Raw genomic sequence first — 22,208 nt, forward strand, 5'->3', positions numbered from 1 at the left:
TCATTAAATGTATAAATCTTGTTCTTCTATTCTGTACTTACCAATGGATGTGACGCTATATAAATGAATTTTCATAGCTCTCAAATTATCTTCTCCATAATGTTATTATGTTAACAGATCTTTGATGTTATGCTTACTAATATAAGCAGGTTAATGTACCTAGAGCATGTTCTGACTACAGGTCTGACAATAAAAGTTTCGTAGTCTACCAGTACTTAATAACTAAATTCACCTACACCAAATACTCGTTCACAGAATTTGGTGTACTATTAAATCCTCCATGTGTGTCTCAGAATGTCCAAGTGTAACAAATCACCAAGAATCGGCATTTCAATCCCCACACAAAAATGTATACATAATACAAAAGGTGAACACTAAGGCCTCGTACACGCAATCGGAATTTCCGATGGAAAAAGTCTGACTGACTTTCTCCATCAGAAATTGTATGCCCCATCAGAGAAATTCCATTGAAAATTCAGATGAATTCCATCGGAGATTACATAGAGAACATTTTCTTTTCCTCCGATGGACTTCCGTCGGAATTCCGATGTGAATTTGGTCAGACAAAGGTCCGATCGTGTGTACAGGGCAATACACTATATTACCAAAAGTATTGGGACACCTGCCTTTACACGCCCATGAACTTCAATGGCATTCAAGTTATAGTCCGTAGGGTTCAATATTGAGTTGGCCCACCCTTTGCATCTGTAACAGCTTCAACTCTTCTGAGGCTGTCCACAAGGTTTAGGAATGTATCTATGGGAATGTTTGACCATTCTTTCAGAAGCGCATTTGTGAGGTCAGGCATTGATGTTGGACGAGAAGGCCTGGCTCATAGTCTCCGCTCTAATTCATTTCAAACGTGTTCTATCGGGTTGGGGTGCAGGCCAGTTAAGTTCCTCCACCCCAAACTGGCTCATCCATGTCTTTATGGGCCTTGCTTTGCGCAGTCATGTGGGAACAGGAAGGGCCATCCCCAAACTGTTTCCACAAAGTTGGGAGCTTGAAATTATCCAAAATGTCTTGGTGTGCTGACGCCTTAAGAATTCCCTTCACTGGAACTAAGGGGCCAAGCCCAGCCCCTGAAAAACAACCCCCACACCATAATCCCCCCCTCCACCAAATTATTTGGACTCGAGCACAAAGCAAGGTCCATAAAGATATAGATGAGCGAGTCTTGACCTCAACTCTATAGAAAACCTTTAGGATGAATTAGAGCGCAGACTGAGAGCCAGGCTTTCTCATAGACACACTCCTAAACCTTGTGGACAGCCTTCCCAGAAGAGTTGAAGCTGGTATAGCTGCAAATGGTGGGCCAACTCATAATTGAACCCTACGGACTAAGACTGGGATGCCATTAAAGCTCATGTGCGTGTAAAGGCAGGTGTCCCTTTACTTCTCATAAAATAAATGAATAAACAATAATATTGTAAAAATAATAAAAAGTAAAAACTACTGACAGCGTCCACTGCCCTACTGACACCAATTTTTGCTCTACTGACACTGTCCACTGCTCTGCTGATATACATGCATGTGTGTTTGTGCTCTGGAGGGCACACCCTAATGCAATAGGCTGTGCAAACCAATGATAATGGAACTGAAAGCGCAACTAGTCATTTTAGGTGTATAAAGATGGCCATACACTATACAATCTGATTGTACAAACATCCACGAGGACAGTGAAGTAAGTGCAATCACTGATTAATTGCAATTTTTTTTAAATGTGCAGCTGGGAATGAGTGGGTAGGTAGGAGTGTGGATGATGCTGGGTGTGTGCGAATGAGGTCAGCTGGTCAACTCCTTCCTGTGGTCATAGTCTGTCCAGGAAGTAAGGCAAAACTAATGGATACGTTTGGAAACATTGATGAGGACAAGTGAAGTAAGTGTCTGTAGATTTAATGGAAAGCTTTAAATTTTTTTGCAAAAAAAAAAAGTACATTAATGCTATATTGGTACATAGAGGAGCTGGAAAAAAAAAGTAAACAAAGGTGAACTTATACTTTAAAGTTCATGTGCTTGTAAAGCCAGGTGTCCCAATACTTTTGACAATATCGTGCATGTGTAATGCACAGCATAAATTGATGGTGCTGTATAAGTACCTGTAATAACTAGACAATGCATTTCCTGAGGAAAATGCGAGTGGGAATGCTGAATTGCTGAGCCCGCACAAAAGCCATTCACCATAACCACTACAGTATCTTTAGGACATACAAGCAGTGTTCCTTCAGTACTTATAAAGCCTAATATCACACAGCTCCTTTCTCTATCTGCAATATAGAGAGTGTCCTGACTTGCCTGGTCGCCCCTCCCCCCTCTTTCTCCACATGAGGTGGGGGAGGAGGACTGCACTGAGGTAAGGAAAGCTATTTAGGAATCAAAATACCATTAGAAACGCTTTCATCCACACACAAAATCAGTTATCGAAGCCTTCAAACAAAACGTAATAAATCCACAACCGTACATGCGATCGATACAGCGACTTCACCGTTTGAAAGACACGGTCCTTGTGAACGCATCGATATGAAATTTATGTTGATAAACTTAAAATTGTGGCCATGCCAGCGATTTAGAAAAGAGCGTCTTTGTGTGTTTTGCAGGAACATTTTTAAAATTAACATGACGGTCAATGAGAGTGGTTTTGTCGCTCTTGTCCTTTAGAAGCTCCTGGAACTAAAACTAAAATACGTATCACAAAACTGATCACATTGCCTGAAACCAGACAAGCATACCTACGTTTTGATATATAAATTGTGTATGACAAGTAGATCTTGTGGGCGTGAGAGCAATTTGTTTCCCCTTTTTTTAAAGATAACTTTTTTTTCAATCATCTCCACTCTAAAGGTCACATGACACACTCTAAATCCCTTCCATAGGGTTACATTATAACCAATTACATTTTCTGAAAAAATCGCTAAATGTAAATTGCGTTTTCACAAAAACCGTAAAAGATATCAATCTGAAAAGTCATGTTTGGATAGCTGAATATTTTGTGACCACTTTAAAGTTTGTTTGGTGTCTGTAAGTGAAAGTATGAAGGAGCTGAAAGTGTTGGCAGCGCGTGTGATTTTAAGCGGGAAAAAGGATGTTCTCATTGACTTCAATGTTAAAAAAAAGTGTCTAAAAGCTTAATATTTTAAAAAGTATAAATACTACAAAAAAACTTGAAGAAGTCCCATCGTTAGCTGAACGAGACCAACATTTTAATAGTTGAATGGTCTCAATAGCTGAAAGTATGCAGAAGTTACGCAGAGCCAAAAAACGTACGGAATAATAATAATAAAATTAAAATGAAAACTAGACAATGCATTTCCTGAGGAAAATGCGAGTGGGAATGCTGAATAGCTGAATTGCTGAGCCCGCACAAAAGCCATTCACCATAACCACTACACTATCATTAGGACATACAAGCAATGTTCCTTCAGTACTTATAAAGCCTAATATCACACAGCTCCTTTCTCTATCTGCAATATAGAGAGTGTCCTGACTTGCCTGGTCGCCCCTCCCCCCTCAAGAGGCTTTCTCCACATGAGGTGGGGGAGGAGGACTGCACTGAGGTAAGGAAAGCTATTTAGGGAATCAAAATACCATTAGAAACGCTTTCATCCACACACAAAATCAGTTATCGAAGCCTTCAAACAAAACGTAATAAATCCACAACCGTACATGCGATCGATACAGCGACTTCACCGTTTGAAAGACACGGCCCTTGTGAACGCATCGATATGAAATTTATGTTGATAAACTTAAAATTGTGGCCATGCCAGCGATTTAGAAAAGAGCATCTTTGTGTGTTTTGCAGGAACATTTTTAAAATTTTTAACATGACGGTCAATGAGAGTGGTTTTGTCGCTCTTGTCCTTTAGAAGCTCCTGGAACTAAAACTAAAATACGTATCACAAAACTGATCACATTGCCTGAAACCAGACAAGCATACCTACGTTTTGATATATAAATTGTGTATGACAAGTAGATCTTGTGGGCGTGAGAGCAATTTGTTCCCCCTTTTTTTAAAGATAATTTTTTTTTCAAAGATCTCCACTGTAAAGGTCACATGACACACTCTAAATCCCTTCCATAGGGTTACATTATAACCGATTACATTTTCTGAAAAAATCGCTAAACGTAAATTGCGTTTTCACAAAAAACGTAAAAGATATCAATCTGAAAAGTCATGTTTGGATAGCTGAATATTTTGTGACCGCTTTAAAGTTTGTTTGGTGTCTGTAAGTGAAAGTATGAAGGAGCTGAAACTTTTGGCAGAACGTGTGTTTTGAAGCAGGAAAAAGGATGTTCTCATTGACTTCAATGTTAAAAAAAGTGTCTAAAAGCTTAATATTTTAAAAAGTATAAATAGTACAAAAAAACTTGAAGAAGTCCCATCGTTAGCTAAATGAGATGAACATTTTAAAAGTTGAATGGTCTCAATAGCTGAAAGTATGCAGAAGTTACGCAGAGCCAAAAAACGTACGGAATAAAATTAAAATTAAGAAGAAGAACTAGAAAATGCATTTCCTGAGGAAAATGCGAGTGGGAATGCTGAATTGCTGAGCCCGCACCAAAGCCATTCACCATAACCACTACACTATCTTTAGGACACACAGCTCCTTTCTCTATCTGCAAAGTAGAGAGTATCCTGACTTCCTGGTCGCCCCTCCCCCCTCAGGAGGTTTCCCCTCCCCCCAGGTCAGTGAGGAGGAATATTGCACTGAGGTAGAAAGCTATTTATGGAAAGAAATTCCATTACAAACGCCTTTTAATTCACAGACCAATACATTAATTACGCCTCCAAACAAAACGTAATAAATCCACAACCGTACATGCGATCGATACAGCGACTTCACCGTTTGAAAGACACGGCCCTTGTGAACGCATCGATATGAAATTTATGTTGATAAACTTAAAATTGTGGCCATGCCAGCGATTTAGAAAAGAGCGTCTTTGTGTGTTTGCAGGAATTTTTTTTAGACTTTTTAACATGACGGTCAATGGGAGGGCGTTTGAGGCACTTGTCCTTTAGAAGCTCCTGGAACTAAAAGTCAAATGCCTATCGCAAAAACTGATCACATTGCCTGAAACCAGACAAGCATACCTACGTTTTGATATATAAATTGTGTATGACAAGTAGATCTTGTGGGCGTGAGAGCAATTTGTTCGCCCTTTTTTTAAAGATAATTTTTGTTTTCAAAGATCTCCACTCTAAAGGTCACATGACACACTCTAAACCTGCTCCATAGGATTACATTATAACCGATAAAAAAATCACTAAACGTAAATTGCGTTTTCACAAAAACCATATAAGATATCAATCTAAAAAGTCATGTTTGGATAGCTGAATATTTTGTGACCGCTTTAAAGTTTGTTTGGTGTCTGTAAGTGAAAGTATGAAGGAGCTGAAACTTTTGGCAGAACGTGTGTTTTGAAGCAGGAAAAAGGATGTTCTCATTGACTTCAATGTTAAAAAAAAGTGTCTAAAAGCTTAATATTTTAAAAAGTATAAATAGTACAAAAAAACTTGAAGAAGTCCCATCGTTAGCTGAACGAGATGAACATTTTAAAAGTTGAATGGTCTCAATAGCTGAAAGTATGCAGAAGTTACGCAGAGCCAAATAACGTACGGAATAATAAAATTAAAATTAAAATTAAGAACTAGACAATGCATTTCCTGAGGAAAATGCGAGTGGGAATGCTGAATAGCTGAATTGCTGAGCCCGCACAAAAGCCATTCACCATAACCACTACACTATCTTTAGGACATACAAGCAGTGTTCCTTCAGTACTTATAAAGCCTAATATCACACAGCTCCTTTCTCTATCTGCAATATAGAGAGTGTCCTGACTTGCCTGGTCGCCCCTCCCCCCTCAAGAGGCTTTCTCCACATGAGGTGGGGGAGGAGGACTGCACTGAGGTAAGGAAAGCTATTTAGGGAATCAAAATACCATTAGAAACGCTTTCATCCACACACAAAATCAGTTATCGAAGCCTTCAAACAAAACGTAATAAATCCACAACCGTACATGCGATCGATACAGCGACTTCACCGTTTGAAAGACACGGCCCTTGTGAACGCATCGATATGAAATTTATGTTGATAAACTTAAAAATGTGGCCATGTCAGCGATTTAGAAAAGAGCGTCTTTGTGTGTTTTGCAAAAACATTTTTTAGACTTTTTAACATGTCTCTTGTCCTTTAGAAGCTCCTGGAACTAAAACTAAAATACGTATCACAAAACTGATCACATTGCCTGAAACCAGACAAGCATACCTACGTTTTGATATATAAATTGTGTATGACAAGTAGATCTTGTGGGCGTGAGAGCAATTTGTTCCCCCTTTTTTTAAAGATAATATTTTTTGTGGATGATCTCCACTCTAAAGGTCACATGACACACTCTAAACCTGCTCCATAGGATTACATTATAACCGATAAAAAAATCACTAAACGTAAATTGCGTTTTCACAAAAACCGTAAAAGATATCAATCTAAAAAGTCATGTTTGGATAGCTGAATATTTTGTGACCGCTTTAAAGTTTGTTTGGTGTCTGTAAGTGAAAGTATGAAGGAGCTGAAACTTTTGGCAGAACGTGTGTTTTGAAGCGGTAAAAAGCATGTTCTCATTGACTTCAATGTTAAAAAAAAGTGTCTAAAAGCTTAATATTTTAAAAAGTATAAATAGTACAAAAAAACTTGAAGAAGTCCCATCGTTAGCTGAACGAGACGAACATTTTAATAGTTGAATGGTCTCAATAGCTCAAAGTATGCAGAAGTTACGCAGAGCCAAAAAACGTACGGAACTAGAAAATGCATTCCCTGAGGAAAATGCGAGTGGGAATGCTGAATTGCTGAGCCCGCACCAAAGCCATTCACCATAACCACTACACTATCTTTAGGACACACAGCTCCTTTCTCTATCTGCAAAGTAGAGAGTATGCTGACTTCCTGGTCGCCCCTCCCCCCTCAAGAGGTTTCCCCTCCCCCCAGGTCAGTGAGGAGGAATATTGCACTGAGGTAAGGAAAGCTATTTATGGAAAGAAATTCCATTACAAACGCCTTTTAATTCACAGACCAATACATTAATTACGCCTCCAAACAAAACGTAATAAATCCACAACCGTACATGCGATCGATACAGCGACTTCACCGTTTGAAAGACACGGCCCTTGTGAACGCATCGATATGAAATTTATGTTGATAAACTTAAAATTGTGGCCATGCCAGCGATTTAGAAAAGAGCGTCTTTGTGTGTTTTGCAGGAAAAATTTAAAATTTTTTAACATGGACGGTCAATGAGAGTGGTTTTGTCGCTCTTGTCCTTTAGAAGCTCCTGGAACTAAAACTAAAATACGTATCACAAAACTGATCACATTGCCTGAAACCAGACAAGCATACCTACGTTTTGATATATAAATTGTGTATGACAAGTAGATCTTGTGGGCGTGAGAGCAATTTGTTCGCCCTTTTTTTAAAGATAATTTTTGTTTTCAAAGATCTCCACTCTAAAGGTCACATGACACACTCTAAATCCCTTCCATAGGGTTACATTATAACCGATTCCATTTTCTGAAAAAATCGCTAAACGTAAATTGCGTTTTCACAAAAAACCGTAAAAGATATCAATCTGAAAAGTCATGTTTGGATAGCTGAATATTTTGTGACCGCTTTAAAGTTTGTTTGGTGTCTGTAAGTGAAAGTATGAAGGAGCTGAAACTTTTGGCAGAACGTGTGTTTTGAAGCAGGAAAAAGGATGTTCTCATTGACTTCAATGTTAAAAAAAAGTGTCTAAAAGCTTAATATTTTAAAAAGTATAAATAGTACAAAAAAACTTGAAGAAGGTCCCATCGTTAGCTGAATGAGACGAACATTTTAAAAGTTAAATGGGTCTCAATAGCTGAAAGTATGCAGAAGTTACGCAGAGCCAAAAAACGTACGGAATAAAATTAAAAATTAAATTAAGAATAATAACAAACGAATATCAATACTGGGAATGCTTATTAAAGCATTCCCACTAATAATAAAATTAAAATTAAAATTAAGAAGAAGAACTAGAAAATGCATTCCCTGAGGAAAATGCAAGTGGGAATTGCTGAATTGCTGAGCCCGCACCAAGCCATTCACCATAACCACTACACTATCTTTAGGACACACAGCTCCTTTCTCTATCTGCAAAGTAGAGAGTATCCTGACTTCCTGGTCGCCCCCTCCCCCCGCAAGAGGTTTCCCTCCCCCCAGGTCAGTGAGGAGGAATATTGCACTGAGGTAGAAAGCTATTTATGGAAAGAATTCCATTACAAACGCCTTTTAATTCACAGACGAATACATTAATTACGCCTCCAAACAAAACGTAATAAATCCACAACCGTACATGCGATCGATACAGCGACTTCACCGTTTGAAAGACACGGCCCTTGTGAACGCATCGATATGAAATTTATGTTGATAAACTTAAAATTGTGGCCATGCCAGTGATTTAGAAAAGAGCGTCTTTGTGTGTTTGCAGGATTTTTTTTTAGACTTTTTAACATGACGGTCAATGGGAGGGCGTTTGACGCACTTGTCCTTTAGAAGCTCCTGGAACTAAAAGTCAAATGCCGTATCACAAAACTGATCACATTGCCTGAAACCAGACAAGCATACCTACGTTTTGATATATAAATTGTGTATGACAAGTAGATCTTGTGGGCGTGAGAGCAATTTGTTCGCCCTTTTTTTTAAAGATAATTTTTGTTTTCAAAGATCTCCACTGTAAAGGTCACATGACACACTCTAAATCCCTTCCATAGGGTTACATTATAACCGATTCCATTTTCTGAAAAAATCGCTAAACGTTAAATTGCGTTTTCCACAAAAACCGTAAAAGATATCAATCTGAAAGTCATGTTTGGATAGCTGAATATTTTGTGACCGCTTTAAAGTTTGTTTGGTGTCTGTAAGTGAAAGTATGAAGGAGCTGAAACTTTTGGCAGAACGTGTGTTTTGAAGCAGGAAAAAGGATGTTCTCATTGACTTCAATGTTAAAAAAGTGTCTAAAAGCTTAATATTTTAAAAAGTATAAATAGTACAAAAAAACTTGAAGAAGTCCCATCGTTAGCTGAACGAGATGAACATTTTAAAAGTTGAATGGTCTCAATAGCTGAAAGTATGCAGAAGTTACGCAGAGCCAAAAAACGTACGGAATAATAAAATTAAAACTAGACAATGCATTTCCTGAGGAAAATGCGAGTGGGAATGCTGAATTGCTGAGCCCGCACCAAAGCCATTCACCATAACCACTACAGTATATTTAGGACATACAAGCAGTGTTCCTTCAGTACTTATAAAGCCTAATATCACACAGCTCCTTTCTCTATCTGCAATATAGAGAGTATCCTGACTTCCTGGTCGCCCCTCCCCCCTCAAGAGGTTTCCCCTCCCCCCAGGTCAGTGAGGAGGAATATTGCACTGAGGTAGAAAGCTATTTATGGAAAGAAATTCCATTACAAACGCCTTTTAATTCACAGACCAATACATTAATTACGCCTCCAAACAAAACGTAATAATCCACAACCGTACATGCGATCGATACAGCGACTTCACCGTTTGAAAGACACGGCCCTTGTGAACGCATCGATATGAAATTTATGTTGATAAACTTAAAATTGTGGCCATTGCCAGCGATTTAGAAAAGAGCGTCTTTTGTGTTTTGCAGGATAATTTTTTAAATTTTTAACATGACGGTCAATGAGTGGTGTTTGTCGCTCTTGTCCTTTAGAAGCTCCTGGAACTAAAACTAAAAATACTATCACAAAACTGATCACATTGCCTGAAACCAGACAAGCATACCTACGGTTTGATATATAAATTGTGTATGACAAGTAGATCTTGTGGGCGTGAGAGCAATTTGTTCGCCCTTTTATTTAAAGATAATTTTTGTTTTCAAAGATCTCCACTGTAAAGGTCACATGACACACTCTAAATCCCTTCCATAGGTTACATTATAATACCGATTCCATTTTCTGAAAAAATCGCTAAACGTAAATTGCGTTTTCCACAAAAACCGTAAAAGATATCAATCTGAAAAGTCATGTTTTGGATAGCTGAATATTTTGTGACCGCTTTAAAGTTTGTTTGGTGTCTGTAAGTGAAAGTATGAAGGAGCTGAAACTTTTGGCAGAACGTGTGTTTTGAAGCAGGAAAAAGGATGTTCTCATTTGACTTCAATGTTAAAAAAAAGTGTCTAAAAGCTTAATATTTTAAAAAAGTATAAATAGTACAAAAAAACTTGAAGAAGTCCCATCGTTAGCTGAACGAGACTGAACATTTAAAAGTTGAAATGGTCTCAATAGCTGAAAGTATGCAGAAGTTACGCAGAGCCAAAAAACGTACGGAATAAAATTAAAATTAAAATTAAGAAGAAGAACTAGACAATGCATTTCCTGAGGAAAATGCGAGTGGGAATGCTGAATTTCTGAGCCCGCACCAAAGCCATTCACCATAACCACTAGAGTATCTTTAGGACATACAAGTAGTGTTCCTTCAGTACTTATAAAGCCTAATATCACACCGCTCCTTTCTCTATCTGCAATATAGAGAGTGTCCTGACTTGCCTGGTCGCCCCTCCCCCCTCAAGAGGCTTTCTCCACATGAGGTGGGGGAGGAGGACTGCACTGAGGTAAGGAAAGCTATTTAGGGAATCAAAATACCATTAGAAACGCTTTCATCCACACACAAAATCAGTTATCGAAGCCTTCAAACAAAACGTAATAAATCCACAACCGTACATGCGATCGATACAGCGACTTCACCGTTTGAAAGACACGGCCCTTGTGAACGCATCGATATGAAATTTATGTTGATAAACTTAAAATTGTGGCCATGCCAGCGATTTAGAAAAGAGCGTCTTTGTGTGTTTTGCAGGAAAATTTTTAAATTTTTAACATGGACGGTCAATGAGAGTGGTTTGTCGCTCTTGTCCTTTAGAAGCTCCTGGAACTAAAACTAAAATACGTATCACAAAACTGATCACATTGCCTGAACCAGACAAGCATACCTACGTTTTGATATATAAATTGTGTATGACAAGTAGATCTTGTGGGCGTGAGAGCAATTTGTTCGCCCTTTTTTTAAAGATAATTTTTGTTTTCAAGATCTCCACTGTAAAGGTCACATGACACACTCTAAATCCCTTCCATAGGGTTACATTATAACCGATTCCATTTTCTGAAAAAATCGCTAAACGTAAATTGCGTTTTTCACAAAAACCGTAAAAGATATCAATCTGAAAAGGTCATGTTTGGATAGCTGAATATTTTGTGACCGCTTTAAAGTTTGTTGGTGTCTGTAAGTGAAAGTATGAAGGAGCTGAAACTTTTGGCAGAACGTGTGTTTTGAAGCAGGATAAAAAGGATGTTCTCATTGACTTCAATGTTAAAAAAAAGTGTCTAAAAGCTTCATATTTTAAAAAGTATAAAATAGTACAAAAAAAACTTGAAGAAGTCCCATCGTTAGCTAAACGAGATGAACATTTTAAAGTTGAATGGTCTCAATAGCTGAAAGTATGCAGAAGTTATCGCACGATGCCAAAAAACGTACGGAATAAAATTAAAATAAGAAGAGAACTAGAACAATGCATTCCCCTGAGGAAAATGCGAGGTGGGAATGCTGAATTGCTGAGCCCGCACCAAAGCATTCACCATAACCACTACACTATCTTTAGGACACACAGCTCCTTTCTCTATCTGCAAAGTAGAGAGTATGCTGACTTCCTGGTCGCCCCTCCCCCCTCAAGAGGTTTTTCCCCTCCCCCCAGGTCAGTGAGGAGGATATTGCACTGAGGTAGAAAGCTATTTATGGAAAGAAATTACCATTACAAACGCCTTTTATTTCACAGACCAATACATTAATTACGCCTCCAAACAAAACGTAATAAATCCACAACCGTACATGCGATCGATACAGCGAATTCAACCGTTTGAAAGACACGGCCCTTGTGAACGCATCGATATGAAATTTATGTGATAAACTTAAAATTGTGGCCATGCCAGCGATTTAGAAAAGAGCGTCTTTGTGTGTTTTGCAGGAAATTTTTTAAATTTTTAACATGGACGGTCCAATGAAGGTGGTTTTTGTCGCTCTTGTCCTTTAGAAGCTCCTGGAACTAAAACTAAAATACGTATCACAAAACTGATCACATTGCCTGAAACCAGACAAGCATACCTACGTTCTTGATATATAAATTGTGTATGACAAGTAGATCTTGTGGGCGTGAGAGCAATTTTGTTCGCCCTTTTTTTAAAGATAATTTTTGTTTTTCAAAGATCTCCCACTGTAAAGGTCACATGACACACTCTAAATCCCTTCCATAGGGTTACATTATAACCGATTCCATTTTCTGAAAAAAATCGCTAAACGTAAATTGCGTTTTCCCCACAAAAACCGTAAAAGATATCAATCTGAAAAGTCATGTTTGGATAGCTGAATATTTGTGACCGCTTTAAAGTTTGTTTGGTGTCTGTAAGTGAAAGTATGAAGGAGCTGAAACTTTTGGCAGAACGTGTGTTTTGAAGCAGGAAAAAGGATGTTCTCATTGACTTCAATGTTAAAAAAAGTGTCTAAAAGCTTAATATTTTAAAAAGTATAAATAGTACAAAAAAACTTGAAGAAGTCCCATCGTTAGCTGAACGAGACGAACATTTTAAAGTTGAATGGTCTCAATAGCTGAAAGTATGCAGAAGTTACGCAGAGCCAAAAAACGTACGGAATAAAATTAAAATTAAAATTAAGAAGAAGAACTAGAAAATGCATTCCCTGAGGAAAATGCGAGTGGGAATGAGTGAATAGCTGAATTGCTGAGCCCGCACCAAAGCCATTCACCATAACCACTACACTATCTTTAGGACATACAAGCAGTGTTCCTTCAGTACTTATAAAGCCTAATATCACACAGCTCCTTTCTCTATCTGCAATATAGAGAGTGTCCTGACTTGACTGGTCGCCCCTCCCCCCTCTTTCTCCACATGAGGTGGGGGAGGAGGACTGCACTGAGGTAAGGAAAGCTATTTAGGGAATCAAAATACCATTAGAAACGCTTTCATCCACACACAAAATCAGTTATCGAAGCCTTCAAACAAAACGTAATAAATCCACAACCGTACATGCGATCGATACAGCGACTTCACCGTTTGAAAGACACGGCCCTTGTGAACGCATCGATATGAAATTTATGTTGATAAACTTAAAAATGTGGCCATGTCAGCGATTTAGAAAAGAGCGTCTTTGTGTGTTTTGCAGAAACATTTTTTAGACTTTTTAACATGACTCTTGTCCTTTAGAAGCTCCTGGAACTAAAACTAAAATACGTATCACAAAACTGATCACATTGCCTGAAACCAGACAAGCATACCTACGTTTTGATATATAAATTGTGTATGACAAGTAGATCTTGTGGGCGTGAGAGCAATTTGTTCGCCCTTTTTTTAAAGATAATATTTTTTGTTTTCAAGATCTCCACTCTAAAGGTCACATGACACACTCTAAAACCTGCTCCATAGGATTACATTATAACCGATAAAATATCTACCTAAACGTAAATTGCGTTTTCACAAAAAACGTAAAAGATATCAATCTGAAAAGTCATGTTTGGATAGCTGAATATTTTGTGACCGCTTTAAAGTTTGTTTGGTGTCTGTAAGTGAAAGTATGAAGGAGCTGAAACTTTTGGCAGAACGTGTGTTTTGAAGCAGGAAAAAAGGATGTTCTCATTGACTTCAATGTTAAAAAAAAGTGTCTAAAAGCTTAATATTTTAAAAAGTATAAATAGTACAAAAAAACTTGAAGAAGTCCCATCGTTAGCTGAATCGAGACGAACATTTTAAAAGTTGAATGGTCTCAATAGCTGAAAGTATGCAGAAGTTACGCAGAGCCAAAAAACGTACGGAATAAAATTAAAATTAAAATTAAGAATAATAAAAAACGAATATCAATACTGGGAATGCTTATTAAAGCATTCCCACTAATAAAAAACGAATATCAATACTGGGAATGCTTATTAAAGCATTCCCACTAATAATAAAAAACGAATATCAATACTGGGAATGCTTATTAAAGCATTCCCACTAATTAAAATTAAGAAGAAGAATAATAAAAAACGAATATCAATACTGGGAATGCTTATTAAGCATTCCCACTAATAATAAAAAACGAATATCAATACTGGGAATGCTTATTAAAGCATTCCCACTAATAACTAGAAAATGCATTCCCTGAGGAAAATGCGAGTGGGAATGCTGAATTGCTGAGCCCGCACCAAAGCCATTCACCATAACCACTACACTATCTTTAGGACACACAGCTCCTTTCTCTATCTGCAAAGTAGAGAGTATGCTGACTTCCTGGTCGCCCCTCCCCCCTCAAGAGGTTTCCCCTCCCCCCAGGTCAGTGAGGAGGAATATTGCACTGAGGTAGAAAGCTATTTATGGAAAGAAATTCCATTACAAACGCCTTTTAATTCACAGACCAATACATTAATTACGCCTCCAAACAAAACGTAATAAATCCACAACCGTACATGCGATCGATACAGCGACTTCACCGTTTGAAAGACACGGCCCTTGTGAACGCATCGATATGAAATTTATGTTGATAAACTTAAAATTGTGGGCCATGCCAGCGATTTAGAAAAGAGCGTCTTTGTGTGTTTTGCAGGAAAATTTTTAAAATTTTTAACATGACGGTCAATGAGAGTGGTTTTGTCACTCTGTCCTTTAGAAGCTCCTGGAACTAAAAGCTAAAATAGCTATCACAAAACTGATCACATTGCCTGAAACCAGACAAGCATACCTACGTTTTGATATATAAATTGTGTATGACAAGTAGATCTTGTGGGCGTGAGAGCAATTTGTTCGCCCTTTTTTTAAAGATAATTTTTGTTTTCAAAGATCTCCACTCTAAAGGTCACATGACACACTCTAAACCTGCTCCATAGGATTACATTATAACCGATAAAAAAATCACTAAACGTAAATTGCGTTTTCACAAAAACCGTATAAGATATCAATCTAAAAAGTCATGTTTGGATAGCTGAATATTTTGTGACCGCTTTAAAGTTTGTTTGGTGTCCTGTAAGTGAAAGTATGAAGGAGCTGAAACTTTTGGCAGAACGTGTGTTTTGAAGCTGTAAAAAGCATGTTCTCATTGACTTCAATGTTAAAAAAAAGTGTCTAAAAGCTTAATATTTTAAAAAGTATAAATAGTACAAAAAAAACCTTGAAGAAGTCCCATCGTTAGCTGAACGAGAAGAACATTTTAATAGTTGAATGGTCTCAATAGCTCAAAGTATGCAGAAGTTACGCAGAGCCAAAAAACGTACGGAATAATAAAATTAAATTAAAATTAAAACTAGACAATGCATTTCCTGAGGAAAATGCGAGTGGGAATGCTGAATAGCTGAATTGCTGAGCCCGCAGCAAAAAGCCATTCACCATAACACTACACTATACTTTAGGACATACAAGCAGTGTTCCTTCAGTACTTATAAAGCCTAATATCACACAGCTCCTTTCTCTATCTGCAATATAGAGAGTGTCTGACTTGCCTGGTCGCCCCCTCCCCCCTCAAGAGGCCTTTCTCCACATGAGGTGGGGGAGGAGGACTGCACTGAGGTAAGGAAAGCTATTTAGGGAATCAAAATACCATAGAAACGCTTTCATCCACACACAAAATCAGTTATCGAAGCCTTCAAACAAAACGTAATAAATCCACAACCGTACATGCGATCGATACACAGCGACTTCACCGTTGAAAGGCACGGCCCTTGTGAACGCATCGATATGAAATTTATGTTGATAAACTTAAAATGCTGGCAATGTCAGCGATTTAGAAAAGAGCGTCTTTGTGTGTTTTGCAGAAACATTTTTTAGACTTTTTAACATGACTCTTGTCCTTTAGAAGCTCCTGGAACTAAAACTAAAATACGTATCACAAAACTGATCACATTGCCTGAAACCAGACAAGCATACCTACGTTTTGATATATAAATTGTGTATGACAAGTAGACTCTTGTGGGGCGTGAGAGCAATTTGTTCGCCCTTTTTTTAAAGAAAATTTTTGTTTTCAAGATCTCCACTCTAAAGGTCACATGACACACTCTAAATCCCTTCCATAGGGTTACATTATAAACCGATTCCATTTTCTGAAAAAATCGCTAAACGTAAATTGCGTTTTCCACAAAAACCGTAAAAGATATCAATCTGAAAAGTCATGTTTGGATAGCTGAATATTTTGTGACCGCTTTAAAGTTTGTTTGGTGTCTGTAAGTGAAAGTATGAAGGAGCTGAAACTTTTGGCAGAACGTGTGTTTTGAAGCAGGAAAAAGGATGTTCTCATTGACTTCAATGTTAAAAAAAAGTGTCTAAAAGCTTAATATTTTAAAAAGTATAAATAGTACAAAAAAAACTTGAAGAAGTCCCATCGTTAGCTGAATGAGACGAACATTTTAAAAGTTAATGGTCTCAATAGCTGAAAAGTATGCAGAAGTTACGCAGAGCCAAAAAACGTACGGAATAAAATAAAATTAAGAAGAAGAACTAGAAAATGCATTCCCTGAGGAAAAATGCGAGTGGGAATGCTGAATAGCTGAGCCCGCACCAAAGCCATTCACCATAACCACTACACTATCTTTAGGACACACAGCTCCTTTCTCTATCTGCAAAAGTAGAGAGTATGCTGACTTCCTGGTCGCCCCTCCCCCTCCAAGAGGTTCTCCCCTCCCCCCCAGGTCAGTGAGGAGGAATATTGCCTGAGGTAGAAAGCTATTTATGGAAAGAAATTCCATTACAAACGCCTTTTAATTCACAGACCAATACATTAATTACGCCTCCAAACAAAACGTAATAAATCCACAACCGTACATGCGATCGATTACAGCGACTTCACCGTTGAAAGACACGGCCCTTGTGAACGCATCGATATGAAATTTTATGTTGATAAAACTTAAAATTGTGGCCATGCCAGCGATTTAGAAAAGAGCGTCTTTGTGTGTTTTGCAGGAAAATTTTTTAAATTTTTAACATGGACGGTCAATGAGAGTGGTTTTGTCACTCTTGTCCTTTAGAAGCTCCTGGAACTAAAACTAAAATACGTATCACAAAACTGATCACATTGCCTGAAACCAGACAAGCATACCTACGTTTTGATATATAAATTGTGTATGACAAGTAGATCTTGTGGGCGTGAGAGCAATTTGTTCGCCCTTTTTTTAAAGATAATTTTTGTTTTCAAAGATCTCCACTCTAAAGGTCACATGACACACTCTAAACCTGCATCCATAGGATTACATTATAACCGATAAAAAATCACTAAACGTTAAATTGCGTTTTCACAAAAACCGTAAAAAGATATCAATCTGAAAAGTCATGTTTGGATAGCTGAATATTTTGTGACCGCTTTAAAGTTTGTTTGGTGTCTGTAAGTGAAAGTATGAAGGAGCTGAAACTTTTGGCAGAACGTGTGTTTTGAAGCAGGAAAAAGGATGTTCTCATTGACTTCAATGTTAAAAAAAAGTGTCTAAAAGCTTAATATTTTAAAAAGTATAAATAGTACAAAAAAACTTGAAGAAGTCCCATCGTTAGCTGAATGAGACGAACATTTTAAAAGTTAAATGGTCTCAATAGCTGAAAGTATGCAGAAGTTACGCAGAGCCAAAAAACGTACGGAATAAAATTAAGAAGAAGAATAATAAAAAACGAATATCAATACTGGGAATGCTTATTAAAGCATTCCCACTAATAATAAAAAACGAATATCAATACTGGGAATGCTTATTAAAGCATTCCCACTAATTAAGAAGAAGAATAATAAAAAACGAATATCAATACTGGGAATGCTTATTAAAGCATTCCCACTAATAAAAAACGAATATCAATACTGGGAATGCTTATTAAAGCATTCCCACTAATAATAAAAAACGAATATCAATACTGGGAATGCTTATTAAAGCATTCCCACTAATAAAAAACGAATATCAATACTGGGAATGCTTATTAAAGCATTCCCACTAACTAGACAATGCATTTCCTGAGGAAAATGCGAGTGGGAATGCTGAATAGCTGAATTGCTGAGCCCGCACAAAAGCCATTCACCATAACCACTACAGTATCTTTAGGACATACAAGCAGTGTTCCTTCAGTACTTATAAAGCCTAATATCACACAGCTCCTTTCTCTATCTGCAATATAGAGAGTGTCCTGACTTGCCTGGTCGCCCCTCCCCCCTCAAGAGGCTTTCTCCACATGAGGTGGGGGAGGAGGACTGCACTGAGGTAAGGAAAGCTATTTAGGGAATCAAAATACCATTAGAAACGCTTTCATCCACACACAAAATCAGTTATCGAAGCCTTCAAACAAAACGTAATAAATCCACAACCGTATCATGCGATCGATACAGCGACTCTTCACCGTTTGAAAGTACACGCCCTTGTGAACGCATCGATATGAAATTTTATGTTGATAAACTTAAATTGTGGCCAGTCAGCGATTTAGAAAAGAGCGTCTTTGTGTGTTTGCATGGAAAAATTTTAAAAGTCTTTTTAACATGGACGGTCAATGAGAGTTATTTGTCGCTCTTGTCCTTTAGAAGCTCCTGGAACTAAAATGAAAAATACGTATCACAAAACTGATAACATTGGTTGCCTGAAACCAGACAAGCATACTCTACGTTTGATATATAAATTGTGTATGACAAAGTAGATCTTGTGGGCGTGAGGAGCAATTTGTTCGCAGCCTTTTTTTAAGATACTTTTTGTTTTCATCATCTCCACTCTAAAGGTCACATGACACACTCTAAATCCAGCTTCCTTAGGATTACATTATAACCGCTTCCTTTTCTGAAAAAATCACTAAACGTAAATTGCGTTTTTCACAAAAACCGTATAAGATATCAATCTGAAAAGTCATAGCCGGATACCTGAATATTTTGTGACCGCTTTAAAGTTTGTTTGGTGTCTGTAAGTGAAAGTATGAAGGAGCTGAAACTTTTGGCAGGGCATGTGATTTCAAAGGGAAAAAGGATGTTCTCATTGACTTCAATGTTAAAAAAAGTGTCTAAAAGCTTAATATTTTAAAAAGTATAAATAGTACAAAAAAACTTGAAGAAGTCCCATCGTAAGCTGAATGAGACGAACATTTTAATAGTTGAATGGTCTCAATAGCTGAAAGTATGCCGAAGTTACGCAGAGCCAAAAAACGTACGGAATAATAATAATAAGAAACGAATATCAATACTGGGAATGCTTATTAAGCATTCCCACTAACTAGACAATGCATTTCCTGAGGAAAATGCGAGTGGGAATGCTGAATTGCTGAGCCCGCACAAAAGCCATTCACCATAACCACTACAGTATCTTTAGGACATACAAGCAGTGTTCCTTCAGTACTTATAAAGCCTAATATCACACAGCTCCTTTCTCTATCTGCAATATAGAGAGTGTCCTGACTTGCCTGGTCGCCCCTCCCCCCTCAAGAGGCTTTCTCCACATGAGGTGGGGGAGGAGGACTGCACTGAGGTAAGGAAAGCTATTTAGGGAATCAAAATACCATTAGAAACGCTTTCATCCACACACAAAATCAGTTATCGAAGCCTTCAAACAAAACGTAATAAATCCACAACCGTACATGCGATCGATACAGCGACTTCACCGTTTGAAAGACACGGCCCTTGTGAACGCATCGATATGAAATTCATGTTGATAAACTTAAAAATGTGGGCATGTCAGCGATTTAGAAAAGAGCGTCTTTGTGTGTTTTGCAGAAACATGTGTATGACAAGTAGATCTTGTGGGCGTGAGACCAATTTGTTCCCCCTTTTTTTAAAGATAACTTTTTTTTCAATCATCTCCACTCTAAAGGTCACATGACACACTCTAAATCCCTTCCATAGGATTACATTATAACCGATTTCCATTTTCTGAAAAAATCTCTAAACGTAAATTGCGTTTTCACAAAAACCGTATAAAGATATCAATCTTAAAAGTATTGCGGATAGCTGAATATTTTGTGACCGCATTTAAAGTTTGTTTGGTGTCTGTAAGTGAAAGTATGAAGGAGCTGAAACTTTTGGCAGGGCATGTGATTTCAAAGGGAAAAAGGAATGTTCTCATTGACTTCAATGTTAAAAAAAAGTGTCTAAAAGCTTAATATTTTAAAAGGTATAAATAGTACAAAAAAACTTGAAGAAGTCCCATCGTTAGCTGAACGAGACGAACATTTTAATAGTTGAATGGTCTCAATAGCTGAAAGTATGCAGAAGTTACGCAGAGCCAAAAAAACGTACGGAATAAATAATAATAAAAAACGAATATCAATACTGGGAATGCTTATTAAAGCATTCCCACTAAAAAACGAATATCAATACTGGGAATGCTTATTAAAGCATTCCCACTAATAATAAAAAACGAATATCAATACTGGGAATGCTTATTAAAGCATTCCCACTAATTAAGAAGAATAATAAAAAACGAATATCAATACTGGGAATGCTTATTAAAGCATTCCCACTAATTAAATAAAGGCTGATTATTTTATCTGTTAATAGGCTACTAAATTTTAGCTTGTTATTTTTGGATGGACTGCTTTCATTTTTCATGAGTTATTTTTTATTTATTTTTAACATGGGTCGTGATTTCATCTTGACTTAATTTTTTTTTTTAATTCAGACACTTTATATAACCTTTACAATTAATGCCAATCATAATCTAGCTGTATTAAAACCAGCAAAAGCTAGTGAGTTCATTTTAGCAATATAATGACAATATTTTTTTCCCTGTTTTTACAGGCTCGTTTCTGACATATATCTACTATTAGTCCCAAGTAATTATGTAATATATTCTGCTAATTAAGAACTTTTCTTTTTACCATTTATAGGAGTGAAAGAGAATAATAATTACATGAATCCTTCCATTTTGCTGGTCTCATGTTCTACAGACAGACATGCTACATCAAGGGCCTGTTTTGAAGAAAGTCTTCCATTTCCGTTTCCATTAGGGACAATAGTCAAAAAAGATTGAACAGACTGACTGTTGAAAAATGGATGTTTCATTAATCTTTCAGGATTTTTTCTGAATTCAGTAACCGTTCCTAGCTGGTGTCTTGTCTGAACAGGCCGAGCCGGTATGGCTCTTCATAGCGCTGAATGTCATTATTGCCATGTGTGTTGTATGAACTGCAGACAGCTGCCTGGATGAGACATCACAGGTCCATGTTATATATATCTGCTATGACAAAAGAGCTAACATACAGTATTAGGCCCAGATTCACAAAAGACATACGACGGCGCATCTCCAGATACGCCGTCGTATCTCTGCCTAACGTCTTATCTATGCGACTGATTCATAGAATCAGTTACGCATAGATATTCATTAGATCCGACAGGCGTAAGTCTCTTACGCCGTCGGATCTTAACTGCATTTTTTTTTTGCCCGCTAAGTGGGGCTTCCGCCGATTTCCCCGTCGAGTATGCAAATTAGCTAGATACGCAAATTCCCGAACGTAAGCGCGGCCGACGCAGTAAAGTTACAACGTTTATGTTAGGCTTTTCCCGGCGTAAAGTTGCCCCTGGGTCTATGAGGCGCAGCCAATGTTAAGTATGGCCGTCGTTCCCGTGATGAAAATTTTAAAAATTACGTTGTTTGTGTAAGTCGTCCGTGAATGGGGCTGGACGTCATTTACGTCCACGTCAAAACCAATACGTCCTTGCGGCGTATTAGGAGCAATGCACCCTGGGAGATTTCCACAGACGGCGCATGCGCCGTTCGTGAAAAGCGCCAATCACGTCGGGTCACAGTTGATTAACATAAAACACGCCCCCCTTCCACATTTGAATTAGGCGGGCTTACGCCGGCCGATTTACGCTACGCCGCCGCAACTTACGGAGCAAGTGCTTTGAGAATACAGCACTTGCCCATGTAAGTTGCGGCGGCGTAACGTAAATCAGATACGTTACGCCGCCGCGAAGATACGCCAGTCTACGAGAATCTGGCCCTAAATATCTACAATACTGCAAGCACATGGAAAATAGGCGCATTGCGGGCAGTATTAACCCTTTTTCGGCCGCTAGCGGGGGGTAAAACCGCACTGCTAGCGGCCGAATACCGCTGCAATTCAGACGGTAAAGCGCTGCTAAAAATTAAAAATAGCAGCACTTTACCGCCACCGCACCTCCCGCCCCAGTGTGAAAGGGGCC

This window comes from Rana temporaria, chromosome 1 (assembly GCF_905171775.1).
Source record: "Rana temporaria chromosome 1, aRanTem1.1, whole genome shotgun sequence".
Classification (NCBI taxonomy): Eukaryota; Metazoa; Chordata; class Amphibia; order Anura; family Ranidae; genus Rana; species Rana temporaria.